Source organism: Miscanthus floridulus, chromosome 2 (genome assembly GCF_019320115.1).
Source record: "Miscanthus floridulus cultivar M001 chromosome 2, ASM1932011v1, whole genome shotgun sequence".
NCBI classification, from domain to species: domain Eukaryota; kingdom Viridiplantae; phylum Streptophyta; class Magnoliopsida; order Poales; family Poaceae; genus Miscanthus; species Miscanthus floridulus.
Window position 1 is genome coordinate 55,988,651 of NC_089581.1, and position 18,446 is coordinate 56,007,096.

Below are 18,446 nucleotides of genomic sequence, written 5' to 3' on the forward strand. Positions count from 1 at the left end.
CCAGGCCTTCCAGTCGGAGACTGGATTGCTCTTCCGGCCTGTCATTAGGTATCTGGGCTGGCTCAGAAGTTACGCGTCATTTGTAATGTCGTCTGCTGGGCCGAGCTTTTACTAGGAAGTGGGCCCATTAGGGACCCCGGGTTTATGAACCTGATAGGAGCCCCCGAGCCCTCGGGCGATTCAGGTAGAATCGTCTAGGAGATTTTTCATTTTTGCCAACGGGTGCGCGCGAGCGCACCCGGTGGGTGTAGCCCCCCAAACCCCCGAGCGATTTGGGTAGAATCGTCTGGGGGATTTTTTGACTTGCCAGCAGGTGTATGCCAGTGCACCCGGTGGGTGTAGCCCCCGAGTCCCTGGACGATTTGGATAGAATCATCTAGGGGATTTTTTTGACTTGCTAGCGGATGTGCGCGAGCGCACTCGGTGGGTGTAATCCCTGAGCCTTCGTCTGACTAGTGAGTTGGTTGGAGGCTGAGTATCTTGGTACTCTTTCCTAGGGCCGAAGACTCCTGTGTTTCTGTCGGACAGGGTGTTCACCCATGTTTGTCCCACCCGCGACCTGCGCGGTTGGTTGGTTTCCCGAGTCAGCGTCGGGCGACCCGAGCCCCTAAGCCCTGTTGGGTTTGGTAGGGGTTGGTCTAGTTCCATGCGTTACCCCATCTGTGGTTTCCGCAACTGGAGGGCCCTGAGCTAACGTCGCTTGCCTCGATGGCTCGAGTGACACACTCGGTGAGCTCACTAACGGGCACGTTCGAGTGGAATATGGGTCCGTCGTTCGTAATGGGGTCGGCATAGCCCTCATGTGGCATTCCACTGCTCCTTAACCCATGTCTCAAGTAGATGCCTAGGTCATTCTGAAGACCGACTCAGGTGGCCCGTTGGCCTCCCCTCGATGGAGATTCTGTAGGCATGGCTCGAGGTTAGGATCGAACAAGAAGGTCAAGATGACCCTATCTGCTTCTGAGCATATCGGGCGAGGGTCGTTGGGGCTCATCTGCATTTTCTTTCCTAGCTCTATTTGACGTGAGGCGGCCTCGAGCCCTCCACGGGCTAGCCTTCAAACCCCGATCGGTCGTTGCTCATGTTGAATGAGGCAACTACCGCTTCGTGACGCAACACGAAGCGTTGTGATGCATTAATTGCATATGCGATGCTTTGGATGTATGGGATGAATGAATGATTGTATGAATGAATGTGTGAATGCGTGTATGAGAAAGGATGAATGAATGATCATGCATCAAAAAATGAAGTAAGAACGTTTGGTAAAGCTACCTTGATGACTCGAGTGATGGGTTTGAGGAGCTCTTATTGGATATGTCCAAATGGGATCCGTGTCCATCATTCATGGAGTTGGCATAGCCTGCATGAGGCATCCCACTGCTCCTTATCTATCTCTTGGTAGTCACCTGAGCCATCTGATCCACTTAGGTAGCCCGTTGGTCTTCCCTCGACGGAGATCCTATTGGTGGGCCCTTCTAAACCCTGCCTGGGAAGGCAAAGGGTCATTTGCATGCGGTTGCGCCTCGTTTCCTATGCCTAGGTTGTGGTAGTGGTGGGCCCAACCTAGGCCACGTCCCATTTTAACCAGGTGACATTTCATTGGGTAGGATGTGTCCCATCAGTCAGGACATGTCCCACCGCATGCCTATTTGTATTAAATAGGGGAAGGGAGAGGTTTTTGTCCTATTCCTTCACCTTTCTCCATCTACCGCCTATCCTCCTTCTTCCTTCTCGCCAAGCCCGTTCATGTGCCATGGTGGTTCCTAGGAGAAAGAGGGTAAAGCGAGGAAGAGGAGAACTCACAGATCCATTCATGAATCTAGAGCGTGATGTCAAACTAGAGGCCATCCAACATAGATGAGGTGGTGTTGGCTATCTTCACCGAGAAGGGGTTGGTTCCACCGAAGGAGGTGGCGCATTGGAGGGCTTCTGCGCTAGGGGAAGCCATTCTACGACCTCAGGCTGATGAGGTCATTTCCTTCCTCGCTTTCCATGAGCGTGGGCTAGGATATCCTATGCACTGGTTCTTGCACGGGCTCCTCAACAACTGGGTCCTAGAGCTACAACACCTCAATCCGACTAGGGTGCTGCATGTTGCTGGCTTTGTCACCATCTATGAGGCCTTCCTCTGTATGGAGCCGCACGTAGACCTCTTCCAATGGATCTTCATCGGGCGAGCCTTGTTGGAGGGGAAGCCACCTAGAACCACGCGCGGTTGGGGGCTTCGCCTTGTAGAAGAAGCCAAGGCCATCGGGCTCCTATCCCACATACTCCCCCTATGACTCCAATCAGGGGTGGCATGGGGAGTGGTTCTATATCAGGAGCCTAGTGGAGGCGCCATTCCCGCCGTTCACCGGAAGAAGGCTAGAGAGGTGGGAGAGCTGATCGTGGGGTCCCTCCAGTCGGTAGAATAAGCTAGATGTCATTGAGGCAGAGCTCTAGAAGCTAGTGTAGCATGGCCTTGATGAGCTATGGGTGTTCCACACCTTCTTCCATCATTGAGTCGCCCTGCTGGTGGAGAGGAGGCGACCGATGTGGGCCTACTTTGGCCCAACGGATCCCAACCACACATCTCCGGAAAAGTTGGCAAAGGACAAAGTCTAGAGTTAACTCGACTGGGTGCTGCAACTGAGGGACAAATAGTCCCTTGAAGGAAAGCCCGGACCTCTTCATGCCACAAAGCTGTCCAATCTGGTATGCTCCCCTCTTCTTATTTCATGTCCTTTTTCCCTTTTTCTCTCCTATATTTTGACTATAAGTCATTCGTTTCATAGGAACTTGTGTGTTACAAGTCCCGACCGCATCTTCCTAGGGGGCTAGAGGGTGCAGCTCGGCAAGCCACTCTAAAAGAGGTAGCAGTTGCCAAAAAGAAGAAGAGAGCTGAGAAGGCTCAAAAGAGTCACGAGAAGGAGAAGGAGATCGCTCGGTGGGTGCAGGCCATTGAAAACCAGAGCGACGTGGAGGCAGAGGTCAAGTCAGAGGAGCCCACGAAGATGGGTGGCGACACGAGCACCTCCAAGGATGACGGAGATAGGGGCGTCGTCGCGACCTCAGTGGAGGGTCATGCACCTATGGCCACGTCCGTTGGTGGTGGGCGGGATACAGAGAGGCACGTCGATGTTCCCACATCAAGGAAGTGCATCGTGAGCTCGAACGCCGCCGTTGAGCGAGAGGCGAAGCGGGCATGGTCGCAGCACCCTTTGGAGGCATCGTTGGCTTCGCCCCCATGCTCTGAGCATGGTGGGGCACGCCGGCCGATCGGAGGAGCATACTCGTACCCCTGCATCTTTGGGGTCGGTGCGTGCACGTGACCCACAATGAGGAGATGCCCCATCAGTTGCCCCAGCGGGTGCGCCATGAGCCAGCGGTTGCGGCGACTCACGGGCCAATCAGGAACCAACCAGGTCGGCTCCTCCCTCGATCAATGTGAGGGGGTGTGGGTGGCGACCTATGAGCGGTCCTCGTCCGGTGGGCTCATTGCCAGCGGGTCGAGGCTTTAGGGCCCTGCCGCTTTCGTCCAGGTATGCATCTATGTTCCTTTTTTATCTCAAAGTTTAGTTTTTTGAGCGCGACTGGCCTATACTTATTTGACTATGGCTAGGAACTAATGGGAATGGGCATCACCCCAGCCTCCCATGTGGGAGGAGTGGAGACCCAACCTACAGCGAGTCCCGACGAGCGGTGGGGAAAGCAGACTGGCGGTGGTGCGACCTTCCCTTCTAGGGGTTGCGCCCTCCTGGCCGATCGTGAGTATGGTGTCAACGACAGCGATCCCAGTGGTGACGACGGAGGTTGGGTCGGAGGTGACCCTTGCGATCCCTCCCCTAATAGTCTCGGTGGAAGAGAGGAGGGAGACCGGGTTCCTTGTCTCACCCAGTGGAGGAACACACGGCTCGCCCTCCTAGTCAAAGCTGGAGGGGTTAGGAGGAGACACGGCCAGGCCGAAGGTAGAACCTCCACCAATGGGCCATGGAGTCGAGATAGTGAAGATCCCCTACTCCGATGAGGCAGGCATTAGGGTGGAGCCACCAGCCATCCCTCTGTCGCATGAGTTGGCGATGGTCCGGTCATCACACGATATTGCGATGGCTGGAAATTCCAGTGGGTTGGGGGCGATCTGCGAGCTGGTGTGGCCCAACCCCGGTGACCCGAGGAAGGCTTGGTTCATCCTTCACGATGAGGAAGAGGTGGTGCTCTGGCACTTCCTGAAGGAGAGAGGACTATCGATGGAGTCCGATCTTGCCCAAACCAAGGCGAGGCTCAAGGAGGCCTTGGAGCGGGTTGAGCTTGTCCATCAGGTGGTCTTAGTCGACCTGCCATGCATCGCAGAGGTAAGCTTTATGCATTTTCTATGTTTGTCCTTGACTTCTTGGTCTTCCACTGGTTGTTTTAACATGCTTGCTTCTCGCTTTACAGGAGTTAGAGGCGACGTCGATCCACAAGTCCTATTTCCTTCTGGAGGAACATGGTCGGATGGAGCGGGAAGCCATGATGTCATGGCGGGTTGATGAGCTTGAGCGCCAACTGGAATCCACCCACCACGAGTCCTAAGACTGGGCGACCGAGGTGATAAGAGCGCGGGCAATGGAACTGCTCATGGTGGAACGAGCGATTGCTACCGAGTGAGGACTCGACATAGCAAAGGTCCACCTGGCAAAGACTGAGGCGGTGCTCTAGAAGTCCTTGGAGACTCTGGAGACAAAGTAGAAGGCTCGGTCAGAGGCTGATCGAGAAGTGCTCGTGCTTCGGGGGCAGGTGCTTGGGGCGGAGGAGTCGAATGCTCGACTGCTCGAGAAGGTGACCTGGCAGGAGGAAGGACTCTCCATCCTCGAGAACACCCACCTCAGTATGTACATGTTCCACCTTTGGTTGATGCCTTAGTTTTTCCTTTCCTTTGCTTCTGAACTTGTCGTCCTTTTTCTAGAACTAGGCAAAATTCTTGGTTCTCTGGAGCTAGAGCTGGAGACAGCCAAGGTGGCGATCGGTCATAGCATGGAGGCGCTAGCAAAGTCCCTTGAAGAGCGATGTGCTCTCAAGGGGGAGCTCAACCAGATCCACAATATCGCTTAGGTGGTCATTTTTGAGGTGTTCGGGTCGGCGCCGAGCACTAGCACGCCCGTCGTCTAGCTAGTGGAGGTCCCGAACAAAGTTTGGGTGCTCATCTCCGATGGGATGTTCTACGGGACGTCGGGGGTGCTGACCTCAGTGGCGACGCACCACCCAGACCTAGACTTTGCCGCCATCTATAGAGGGTACGCTGATGGCTAGAACATGGATGCCATCCATGTGCTCGGGGAGAGCTTGGTGCCATATGCATAGATGGTTGCCGAGCAAGTCTCCGTACAGTGGGTGATGAAGGCTCACTATGCGAGCATGGCTGAAGGCATGCGCCAGGAAGACATCATCTAGCCTGTAGATGAGCATCATCCTGCCTCCGACCGAGCCAAACATCGTCCCGTTGACAAGCGAGCAACCCTTATCCTCATCGACCGTGCCATCAGCCGATGCCGTCGGGCGGCCACAATAGAATTTAGAGTAGAAACAGTTAGTAAATGTAAAGAATAAGTTTGTGGGGGAGCCCTCGTGTGAATAGTTTTTTGTATTCATGAATACTTTAATTTCATTTTGTGATGGAATCACTTCATAAGGGGAAGCTTGTCCCATTCGTTCCTTGTTTTTACCCTAGCATAGCTTTGTTTTTTATCCTTTCTTTTTCGCACCTGCCCATTTGACCCATAGGCTATAACCTTAAGAACCCAGGTGTGGCCCACGAGGCTTAGCTGCTCATAACCGTAAGTCATGGCGGGGTGTGATCGGTCGGTAGTTTAAAACAAAGTTATGTAGGGTAATTAAAGGAACGGACTACCCTTTCGTTTTGGTGAAAAGTATTTACTGTATGATAGTAAAAAAGAGAGGTGGTATCACATCCTCGTGGAGCCCCCAAGTGACCCAGGCCGAGAGTGCTCAGGCTAGGGTGCTTGTAGGAGCAAACATTGAATAAAAGAAAGTGGTAAGACTGAGTTTTAGGGGAAGAAAAGACATAACTGTTCGATGTTCCATGTGTTGGTGAGAACGTTGCCGTTGTTGTCCTTCAGTCAGTAGGTACCCAGTCGGATCACCTCGGTCACCGTATAGGGTCCTTCCCATGGTGGAGAGAGTTTATGTTTCTCCTTGGTTCATTGGGTTCTCCGGAGCATGAGATCACTGACCTCGAGGATCCTCCCTCTGAATTTTTCTTTCATGGTACCTACGAAGAGTTTGTTGGTTGCAAGCAGAGCAGATGACGGTCATCTCATGAGCCTCCTTGAGTAGGTCGATCATGTTCTATTGAGCCTCCATGGCTCGGTCTCGGTCAAAGGCCTTCGCTCTTGGGGCACCGTGGTCGAGGTCAGAGGGCAACACTACTTTAGCTCCATAGGTTAGGAAGAAAGGTGTGAACCCTGTGGATTGGTTCGGGGTCGTTCTCAGGCTCCAGAGGATCGCTGGGACCTCTGCAACCCATCGCCTGGCATACTTATTGAGTAGGTCGAAGATGCATGGCTTGAGTCCTTGGAGGACCATGCCATTGGCCCGCTCAACCTGACTGTTAGTATGTGGATGTCCGATCGAGGCCCAGTCGATCCTAATGTCGTATCCATCATAGAAGTCTAGGAACTTCTTCCCGGTGAAGTTAGTTCCGTGGTCAGTGATGATACAGTTAGGAACACTAAAATGGTAGATGATGTCAAGGAAGTACTTGACCGCCTCTTCCGAGCGAAAGTTGGTGATGGGCTTCACCTCTATCCACTTGTCGAAAGGCTTTTCTGACCAACGACCTTGAGGCTGCGTGATGTCCAGTAGATTCCAGCATGGACCTCGAGGAGGAGCTATTTCTCTTGGTTGGTAGGGATGCACTTCATGTGTATTCCTGACAGGACTTCACTTGTAAAGTTCGTTATCGAATGTGACAAATGTTTTGGCGCATCGAGCGATCCATCGTGCTTTAGTCCTTTTGGGTGGGTGAATCTCCTTGAGGAGGTAGGCGAGTAGCGGTGCTCTCTAGTTGGCTTGATCGAGTGCTACCACGACGACGTTGGTGGGCGATGTCATCACGGAGGCGCCGAGGTTGGAGCCCCTGAGTGCCAGGTTGGTGTCCGAGTGTGTCTAGATCAAACCTTCTAGGACGTGGGTAGACAACTCATGAAGGTTGTTGATGAAGACCCCATCTAGAGACAAAACCTGCCTGGCAGCCAATTTTGTGAGAAAATTGGCGGCATCATCGTCCTTTCAGGGGACATGATGTAATTCGATCCCCTAGAATTTGTCCTTAAGCTTGCGCACCTCCTGGCAGTATGTTGCCATGAGGGAGCTTTTGCAAGAGGACTCCTTCATGACTTGGTCGACGACCAACTCTGAGTCACCATGGACGTACAACTGCGTAGCATTGAACTTGATGGTGATGCACAATCCATTGATGAGGGCCTTGTATTCCGTGACATTGTTTGAGGCCAAAAAGTGGAGACGGATCACGTAGCGGAGTCTACTCTCATCTAGGGAGATTAGAACCACTCTAGCCCCCAAGACGGGCGCCATCACCGACCTGTCGAAGTACATCGTCTAGTACTCGTGGGTGACGTCTAGGGTTGGGAGCTGGACCTCTGTCCATTCGGTGACAAAGTCTATGAGAGCCTGAGACTTAATAGCGGTGCGGGGATATACCTGATGTCATGGCCCATTAGTTCGAGTGCCCACTTGGAGATCCATCCTGTGGCATCGCGGTTGCGGATGATGTCTCCCAGTGGTAATGAAGTGACAACCATGACTTCGTTCTCGGTGAAGTAGTGTAGGAGCTTCTAGGTCACCATCAGCACGACATTTAGAAGTTTCTGCACCTAGGGGTACCAAACCTTGGCATTAGTGAGTACCTCACCGATGAAGTATACGGGTCGCTAGACCTTTAGGTGGTGTCCCAGCTCCTCCCTTTCGATGACTAGGGATGCGCTCACCATGTGGTTGCCTACCATGACATAGAGGAGGAGGGGTTCTCCCTGTTCGGGAGCGACGAGGATTAGGGCAGATGTTAGTAATGTTTTGAGGCTTTCCAAAGCCTACTATGCTTCCTCAGTCTAGACAAACATGTCTGTCTTTTTGAGAAGCTTGTAGAGAGGCATCTCCCCGCTCGCCTAGCCAGGAGATGAACCGGCTCAGGGTGGCCAAATAGCCGGTGAGCCTTTATACGCCCTTGATGTTGCATATAGGGCCCATGTTGGAGATGGCCATGATTTTTTAGGGTTGGCCTCGATACCATATTCGGACATGATGTATCCAAGCAGCTTCCCCTTTGGAACCCTGAAAACAAAATTTTTTGGGATTTAATTTGATGATGAACCTTCGAAGGTTTGCGAACGTTGCAGGCCAAGTTTGTGATCAGGTCGCAAGCTTGAGCCGTTTTGACCACTATGTCATCTACATAGACGGTGATTGTTGGTTTTAGCTGCTAGACTTGATCAAGTTGGTCGAGCAGGGTCGATTTGGTCGGCGAAGCATTGCTGCATGCACCATTGATGGGTGGCACCAACGTTCTTCAGACCAAAAGGCATGGTTACGTAGCAGTACGAACCATACGAGCTGATGAATGAAGTTGTGAGCTGGTCGGATTCTTTTATATTGATCTGGTGATAGCTTGAGTAGGCATCCAGAAAGGAGAGGATTTCACATCCTGAGGTGGAGTCGACTATCTGGTCTATTCGTGGCAAAGGAAAATAGTCCTTTGGATACGCTTTGTTGAGGCCAGTATAATCAACGCACATTCTCCATTTCTTGGTCTTCTTTTTAACAAGGATAGGATTGGCTAGCCAGTCAGAGTGGTATACCTCCTTGATGATTCTGGCTGCCAGGAGTTTGGCGACCTCCTCTCCTATGGCCCTAGCGCCTCTCATCGTCAAAATGATGCAGGTGTTGCTTGGTGGACTTTGAGCCTAGGACGAGGCGTAATGCATGCTCGGTGACCTCCCATGGTATGCCTGGCATGTCAGAAGGTTTCCATGCGAAGACATCGCGATTGGCGTAGAGAAAGTCAGTGAGCTCGTATTCCTATTTGGCCAGGAGCTAGGGTCCCGATCCACACCATCTTGGTTGGGTCAGTGGGGTCGATCCCCACCACCTTAGTTTCCTCAAGTGGGTGGAAGGCAGTCGAGGAGGTGGGCTTGTTGTAGTCTAGGACTGCTAGGGTCGATGATTCTCTAAGCCGAGGGAGCTCGGCTGAGTTGATGACAACAGTGGCGAGCTCGTAATGCTCACGGTCGAACGTGTAGGCATGCGAAAAGGTGCTACCCATAGTGATGTTGCTGTTCGGTCCTGGCATCTTCAACTTGAGGTAGGTGTAGTTGGGGATCGCCATAAACTTGGCATAGCATGGCCGCCCCAAGATGGCGTGGTAGGACCCTAGGAAGTCCACCACCTCGAAGGTGAGGACCTCTGAGTGGAAGTTGGCTCAGTCACCAAATGTGATGGGTAGGTCGATCTGCCCAAGCAGGTATGCCTGCAGTCTTGAGATCACGCCGTGGAAGGGAGAGCTCACTGGGTGGATTTCCGACCAAGGGATACACATGGCATCGAGGGTGTCGACATAGAGGATGTTGAGGCCACTGCCTCCATCCATTAGTACCTTGGTGAGGCGCTTCTTGTGGACAATGGGGTCGACGATGAGCGGGTAGCGACCTATTCTGGTGATATGGGAAGGATGGTCCCTCTGATCAAAAGTGATCGGAGATTCTGACCAGCTAAGGAAGGAAGGGATGGCCGTTTCGGTGATGCATGCCTCTCTGTAGCGCACTTTGTGCTAGCGCTTGAAGTAGATGGCATCAGATCCCCCGAAGATCATAAGGCATTCTTTAGGATTAGGAAAGTTGTCCCCATCCTTGCCTGCCATGCCTCCTTTCTTGGCCGTTGCCTTCTTTCCTTCTTTTGGTCCACCGGCCTGTCACAGAAAGCGCTTAAGGAGTTCGCAGTCCTTATAGAGGTGCTTCATGGGGTAGGCATGGTTGGTGCATGGACTCTCCATGAGCTTGTCGAAGTGGTCGTGCTGGCCCTGCTTGCCCATGTGATCGGCCATGGTGACCAAAGCGGAGTTGGCCGGTCAGCACTGATCCTTCTTGTTCTTTTTGCCCCTTTGTGTGGAGGGGCCCTCATCTTGGTCCTCACGCTTGGCCTTGCCCTTGTCTCGGCCTCCACTAAAGATCGCTCCGACCGCCTCCTCGTCGGAGGCATGGTTCGTGGCGATGTCAAGCAGGTCATGGGTGGTACGGGGCTTCAGATAGCCAGGCTTGTGGATCAAGGACTGACAAGTTATCCTAGAGAGGAGCACGTTGATGACATCCACGTCAACAACATCAGGAAGAGAGTTGCATCGTTTTGAGAACCTACGGATGTAACCCCGTAGGGACTCGTTGGGCTCCTGCTGGCAGTTCTTGAGGTCCCAGGAATTCCTAGGGCGAACATACGTCCCCTAAAAATTTCCGATAAAGATCCTCTTGAGATATGCTTAGTCACGGATGCTGTCAAGTGGGAGGAATTTGAGCCATGCTCGAACATGCCCCCCACGTAGATGGAGAGGTATTGAATGATGAAGTGGTCATCATCCACTCCTCTGGCTTGGTAGGTGAGCCAGAAGTCTTCGAGCCATATACTGGGATTTGTTTCCCTGGTGTATTTGGCGATGTTGGTAGGTGGTTGGAAGCACTGTGGAGACATCATTTTCTAGATGCGACGGCCAAAGGCCTATGGTCCTAGGCCATCCAAGATAGGACTTCGGCCGTTCGGTCGGTGACCATGCCTGGGGTGCGTTTCCCTGCTCCCCTCGATGGTCCGGCCAGGGCCCATGCCGCCTGCTCTCACCGCCCCTTGATGGACGTCATCATCACGCCAGGCTTGGTGCCGATTGTTGATGATGCTACGAACATCTCGGTTCGGCCCGAGGCGATCGCGCATAGGTGGTCGGTGTGGAGCGGGCACCGGGTCAGGCCATGGTGCAGCTACACACCCTCCTGCTCCATGGCGGCGACAGTAGTGGTGAGTGGATGGAGCGATTCGGCTGGTGCGCCCCATTTCCTCAGTGGGGAGAGAGGCCGCGAGTCGGTGTCGCGACATGGAGCTCTCCGCCTGTTGAACGGCGACGGTTTCCACCAGTGCCCAGAGATTTCAGTGGATCGCTTGCTTCTGGGGGTCGACAGGCTCTGAAAGGCCACACAGAAGCATTGTTGCAGCGGCGATGTTCTGGCCAGCCCGAGTGAACTATGGGGGATTGTTTCCCCCATCCATGATGTTGCGCTGGACCTAGCAGGCGTGACCCCAGGCGCCGCTCGCTGGGTTATGCGCGCGTGGTGGCTGGCTCGACGGCCTTTGTCATAACTCCTCACCATGCTCCTATACGCTCCCGGAATAGAGGGTGGCTAGGTGCGATAACGTCGCCGATGCTGGAGCCGTCGCTTTCAACCTCGTCATTCATGAGGTCATGGAAATAGGCGGGAGCGTAGCCCGCCATCCCCACAAATTCGGATGTGAGAGGGGGCGGTGTCCGCATCTTTCGGAGCCCCGTGCATACGTGTCCATGGGGGACACGAGGCCATAGGGGAACTGGTCGCATGGCGATTGTGGTGGGGACAACGGGTCCCTCTAGAGAGTCAGCAAAAGATATTAAATAACGTGTAAAGAACAATATATACATTACTCATAGTGGGGTTTGAGCCCAGCGTGGGCTCGAAGTGAAGCACAGGTGTCTCGTCATTGAGGTCGCCGGGTGTCCCAGAGCCGACGGAGGGCGCTACTCCTCCGACCAGCGCCAGGACAAGTGCCTCCCCGTGAAAGGCGAAGGACGTCGAGCTAGTCGGTGATGAAGTCTAGGCTTTCGAAGAGGAAGGTCTGGGATGGCTCGAACATGGGAGGAACCCACATCCCAACAGGTGGGAGTGTGGGAAACTCCAGCGAGCCGAAGTGAGTTGTATCGCTTGAGCCCGTCATGACGAAGATGGCGGGAAGGTGGGCCATCCGATGACCAAAAGCGTGAACGTACGTCATCCTCCCCATGGACGGCGCCAACTGTCGGTGCGAAAAGTGACCAACAAATGAATATTTATAGTTTTGCCGTACGTTGAGATCGGATGTGGCTAAGCACTCAATGACATAGGGTTTATACTGGTTTAGGCAACGTGCCATATGTCCAGTTTGAGTCGATCGGTGACTTTATTCCTGGGCCTAAATGCTTGAAGTTTGTTGTGGAGTTACAAACGAGTGAGAATAAGATAGGGGGTATTAGAGGTATAGTCGAACTCTAGACTGAAGGGCCGAGAGTGATGGGAGCTCCTATGTGCGCTAAATATTAGAACGTATGCTCTGTATAGTTTGAGTTCTAGAGTCCTGAAGCTGTTCGAGTGCTCAGAATAGTCTAAAGCTAGCAGAGAGAGAGAGAGAGTCAGAATAATCGTGGTCTGTCAGGAGAGAGCACATCCCCTTTTATAGGTGAAGGGGATGGTCTTACAAGTTTAAAGAGAGCGAGAGAGTGTGTTCCCTAGTCTTGTTGCCCACGCCGTCGAGTACAAGACAGTTTGTCGACGTCCACAATACTGTTGACGTCCAGATAGCATGTGGCAGGTTCCATCGTGTTCTTTTGGTATGGCAAATGTCGGCGTCTACTATACTGTAGGATAAATATCGACGTCTACAATATTGTTTGTGTTCTGACATGTCTGGAAGGCTGCAAAGTACCCTTCTGGTATGGCCTGACAGTACTGTCCTATAGGTGTGCAGGGTACGGTCCTCGGTATTGCGGTTGACTTGAGCGCCTTACCTTATCTGCTCCGCCTGATTTCTTGGGTCCTCACCGAGCGGGCGTCCACTGGCCGTCGTTCCCAGTTGGCTCCGACCGCGTCGGTCGGTAGAAGAGCCATAAGCAGAGGTTCGGTGTATTCCCGATCGAAGAAGCGGGTCGGAGTCGGAAGCGAGCGTCGTCCCCTCCTTGGCCAGGCCTTCCGGTCGGAAAAGCGGCTTGGAGTCGAAAGTGAGCGTCGTCCCCTCCTTGGTCAGGCCTTCCGGTCGGAAAAGCGGGTCGGAGTCGGAAGCGAGCGTCGTCCCCTCCTTGACCAGGTCTTCCGGTCGGAGACTGGATCGCTCTTCCGGCCTGTCGTTAGATATCTGGGCCGGCCCAGGAGTTACGTATCGTTTGTAATACCGTCTGTTGGACCGAGCTTTTGCTAGAAAGTGGATCCATTAGGGACCCCGAGTTTATGAATCTGACACTTTGTTTTTAGTTTGCTTGTGCATTTTGCCTAGCCACACGTTTTCCTTGTGAAAATGATTTGCCTCTTCTATACATCCACAGGTACAAAGTTACACTCCTATACAGATCAACCGAAAAGACATAAGAGTGTCTTGTGTGGCCACCATACTGACCATTCAGCCTGTTCGCTTGTTGATTTCAGTCAGGGCTTATCAGTTAGCCAACAGTATTTTTCTCTCACAACAAACAAGCACCCGTCAGGTTTATCAGTCCAGAAACCAACAACGAACAGTCTTATTCTTGAAAAAAGACAATAAACATCACTTTTGTAATTATATAGGAAAGAAACGCTCACACGGACGATTACATATGCTCATCACATCAGCATGCACTTGAATTATTGTTCGTAAATTTCACACTTGAATTATTATTCGTAAATTTCCTAAAAACAGTAGCATACCGTATCAACTTCTAGTTCCTGATACGTACAATTAGGGAAATACCTAAGCAAAATTTTCCAAAACATGCTCAAATCAAGTAAGGGAATTTTTTTTGGAAACGACACTATTAAATTCAGAACGGTTCTATTATGGTTTGAATAAATGCGCAGAGGATAAGAGTAAACCTCGAAAGAAATCATTTATGGACATTCCATGCTTACAAGTCACAACTCATGTAGGTTTAATAACCTCTAAAATAGACATATATATATACTCCTAGCTTACTTAAATAACACACTACCCAAACCGCGCAAGAAACCGTACCGGGTCTTTGGGCGGACTACCGGGTCCAGGCAGCCCACGGAATGGGCCTCCCTTTCCCTTCCCCAGGTACTCCTGCGTGACGTGGGGTGGATGATATCACGGGCGGCGTTTGGTTTGGAGTCCGACAAGGCAAAGCGAGAGAAGAGAAGGACACACAGCGAAGCAAAGCAAACCGAAACCGGTTTCATATCGCCCCCCGCTGCTCCTCCCTTCCTCCGGCTCCCTCCCTTCCTCCGCAGCTCGAATAAAGTCCCCTCCTCTTCCAGTCTTCCTCCTCCGCGCTTCAATCTTCCCAGCGGCACGGTTTCGGTTCTTGCAGAGAGGCGCAGAGTGCCGGAGGATTCGGTTGGATTCCCTACTGCTGCTGCCGCCGGTTCGGTTTCTTGGTTTGCCTTGAGCGATTTGGTGCGCCGCGGATTGTTGTGGGGTTGTGACTGCAGAGACGAGGGCCGTGTGGAGAGTCGAGGAGGAGGGAAGGGAAGGGAAAGGAGGGGGCGCATGGGCGGGCAGTGGGTGGAGGAGGGGATGCCGCCGTCCAACCTGCAGTGCTTCTTGGACTGCATCACCCCCACCGTGGAGACGCACATTCTCCCCAAGGTGACGCAACTGCCCCCCGTTAACTTCTCGCCTTCGGTGTTCTTTCTGCTTTCTGGCCGGGGCTTGGCATGGTCGCCGTCGATCTGCGGCGTCCTGGGCGTTTCGGATTTGTCATTTACTCCTTTCTCTGCCTGCACCGCCTAGTGTGGTGGGGTGGAAAATATGGGCTTTCTTTTACTCGTTTTATTACGGCTCATCTGTTTTACTGATACATCGTTCTGCGTTTTCTGACGGTAAATGTCCAATTGCATCGTTCTGCGTCGCTAGTACTCTTTTTTTTCCTTAATTATTTGGAGGATTGTTTGCACGATACCAAGTCTTACTAGCTGGAGAACAATCTTGAATTCGGTTTCCTTGTGTCAATTTCGTCTGCTCTTCAACTTCAACTGTTCCATTAATGCTCTTGGGTGACGGATCCTATCTGAAAGTGAGTCGCCGTTCGTTTTGATCCAGACGAATGGACGATTGCCGACCGATGCCTGGCACCACGCTGAGATGGACAGCGTCGAGTACTTCAATCTTGCCGACCTCTGGGAACAGTACTATGAGTGGAGCGCGTACGGCGCCGGAGCTACGGTGCAGCTCCCAGGAGGGGAGAGGGTAGTTCAGTACTATGTTCCATACCTGTCAGGGATGCAGCTATACACCAACAAGGCCCTGACTGCATCCAGGTATGGGCAAGATCCTTACTAGGGGGAGATTTCGAGTTCATGGTGATTTTGAGCTGTAGGCCAATCCAGTTCTCTGTTTGCTGCAGGAGCTTTGGTGAAGATAATGGCATGGATTTCTGGAGTGATGATGAGGACAACGAGAAGATGTCGAGATCCTGGAGTTCGACCTCTGATGAATCATTGTTCAACTGTGATGTGCTATGGTCCAATAGGAAGCGTCCAGGGCACCTGTACTTTGAGTTCTTTGAAGTAGGTTCACCTTATGGAAGGGTCCCGCTCATCGACAAGGTGATTTTTTTGACCTTATTTCCACTGTGGTATGGATCGCTTCTCTTACATGATCATTGCCCTTTCTAGGTTTATGAACTATCCCAGGGCTTTCCTGGATTGACGTCACTGAAGAGTGATGACCTTTCACCTGTTAGCTGGATGTCAGTTGCTTGGTATGATCAAATTTATGCCCACTGCTTATGTTCTTCTGAAAGAACAAAAATTAGTTGATGAAATAGTTATATTATGTAGTAGGTTTGTAAATAAGATCATACTTCTTGAGCTTTCCTCGTTGCAAATAGTTTTATAGATTGAATGAAGCAGTTGCATACCGCACTAAACCTGTGCCTTATAGCAGTTTGATGACAGATTTGAGTGCTTCGATGATCTTTTGTTTCTAAATAGTAACTGTTATTTCTAGGTTCAGAAATCGATCCTTGGTTGATTTTCTTTTCAGTGATAATAGCGGTTAGCATTATCATTCACGTCTGCTACTTTAACTAGGTACCCTATATACCACATTCCTTACCAGCGCAGCGTGAAGGATTTATCTGCATGCTTCCTAACTTACCATACCATTTCCTCCTCGTTTCAAGGTATGTTTTCCTCCTTGTTTTGTTTCAGGCATGTTTGTTGCACATCAGAGTATCAGACACTAAACTCTACCATTTTGATAAATTCTTATGGCACAATAATTTGATTATTATTCTTATAGGCTTCTGTACCAATGCCACACAGACATTGTATAACCATTGAAATTGTTATCAACAATCTCCATATTTTTAGGGCCTTGAGTTGATTTCCCTTGTACGATGTTTAGGATATTTGTGTTGGCATATTGGTTGAAATTTAAAACTCGGTTGTACCTTGAAGAGCATGACTACATGATATAATGACAGCTCCTCTCCTCTAGTGCAGTATTCTAATAAACATCTAGTCTTCCAATACTTCTGTTCTGTTGTGAGGTAGAACTTATTTGCATATAAAACATTAGGGCTTAATGAGTGAAAAAGTTACCATTTGTTCAAGCTCAAATCACATGATATGTATTGCAACATTATTATCATTCCCAGGAAATGTCTGTGTACCTTAGAAAAGATTTCCCTGAGCCATCGATATATTTCTTAATGTACACTAAGAAAGAGGAATGACAATCTTGTGGCCTAGACCAGAACAAAGGAATTTAAATTGTTGCTTTCTCACTCTTCTTGTAACTGGTTGGTTGAGTGGTCTTTAGTTTTCAAACAATGAACTGTATATTTGGAAAAGGTGCAACTGATGCTTCAGTTACGTTTCTATATCTTGAAAGATTCATATTATATAACTTAAAGATATGCTTTACACTGCATACCAGTTGGTATGCCACACTATTCTTAAATCAATTGATGGCTTAGCTTACAAGAGTATGAGAGTTTCCTTCAAGGCTTTGTTGGGTTTGCTATTTTGCATCCAGTTTGTCAACGCTGGTTTCAAAAGGCTTCATGTCTTAGCTTTTAAGTGTATAGTTAAGGAAACCACTTAAACAAAAAGTTGGTGGCCGCAGTTCTTTGCTCAGTAAAGAGAAGGAAAGAGACTGCCTTATCATGTTCCGTGACTTTAGAATTTATTCTTAGACATGCAGTTGTTCCTTGAAGACTAAAAATACGTATGCTATAACATGGAGGAAGAGTTGTTCATAGACACATCTTTGGAGAAAACTTGCTTGGATTGCAATATGTGCAAAAGCACCTAGGTTCACCAGCTGTCCTTCCTAAGAAAACAAATAATGATATTAGAGTCCAAATCAAGCCAGATCTTTGAACTTGACTGCGCTTTGCATGTTAAGACATTGACTTTCCGGCAGTTATTTGATATTGCATCATATCCTTAATTGCAGCTGCACCAGTGATGACCTTAGTACTGTTTTCAAACCACAGTAACATGTGTTATGTTTCTTACAGATCACGGGCTTGAGACCATGACCAATGATTGTTGCCATCCAGTTGCCAACGGCAAACAAAATGGCCATATGGATAAAAGAGCAACACTGTATCACTGCCTCCATTTGGCCTCGCAGCACACAAGATACAAGGTTCCCTCTGGACCAACCCCATAACAGGAGATCACAGAAAGATGGACGTCCTCTTCTGCGCAGCAGACTCCTGGTTGAAGCAGCTTGGAGTCCAGCACCATGACTTCAACTTCTTCATCACTCACCGCATGTGAACCACTGATCTGGAGTAGCTTGCAAAGAACCACATGGGTTCAGTTTGAAGCTACTAATATTACTTACACCACCAACAACGGTAGCAAAACGTTTACAGTACAGTGCACTGGTAAAGTGAGTTTAACAATCGCAGGATAGATTTATACTTGAGTTTACTGCAGCGAATACCAAACATGTCGGCACTCAAAAGGTTTTCTGTTTCTTGTTTCTTGGCAGAAGATGTAACTGATCTGTACAGAAGTTTTGCAACTAATTTGGTATCCAATGTGTGGTTGGATCCATATTGTAGCTGTTGCTTGTGAACTTTAGTGCCCTCGAGAATGTTAGTCCAGGATGAAACTGCTTACGCAGACTCCAGTTGGACCTGAATCTGTTGATGACAATTTCATTCTCTTCTACAAGGCAGTTGTACGCACACGTTTTCATTCTGATCGCTGTATTATTGAGTTGTGCTTCAAATAGGGAAGTCTACCCAATACTAAATTGCAATTCAGCATGACGAATATTACAGCGCTTGCTAAAACTGTTTAATTCAAAGAAGCGAAGTCCAACAAAACAAAACAAATGTTAGGCCCGGTTGGCTTATCTTATGAGCCGTACTATTTCAGCGTACTATTTCAACGAATGAATAGTATTTTTTTCTCGTAATAAATCAGCGAACAGTACTTTTAGCCATGACTTTCTAG

At 50.3% G+C, this 18,446-nt stretch overlaps 1 pseudogene; it reads left to right on the top strand.

The window, feature by feature from the left end:
* Positions 1-14,032: 14,032 nt before the first annotated feature.
* On the top strand, positions 14,033-18,189 carry LOC136538861 (uncharacterized; annotated as a pseudogene).
* Positions 18,190-18,446: the final 257 nt, after the last annotated feature.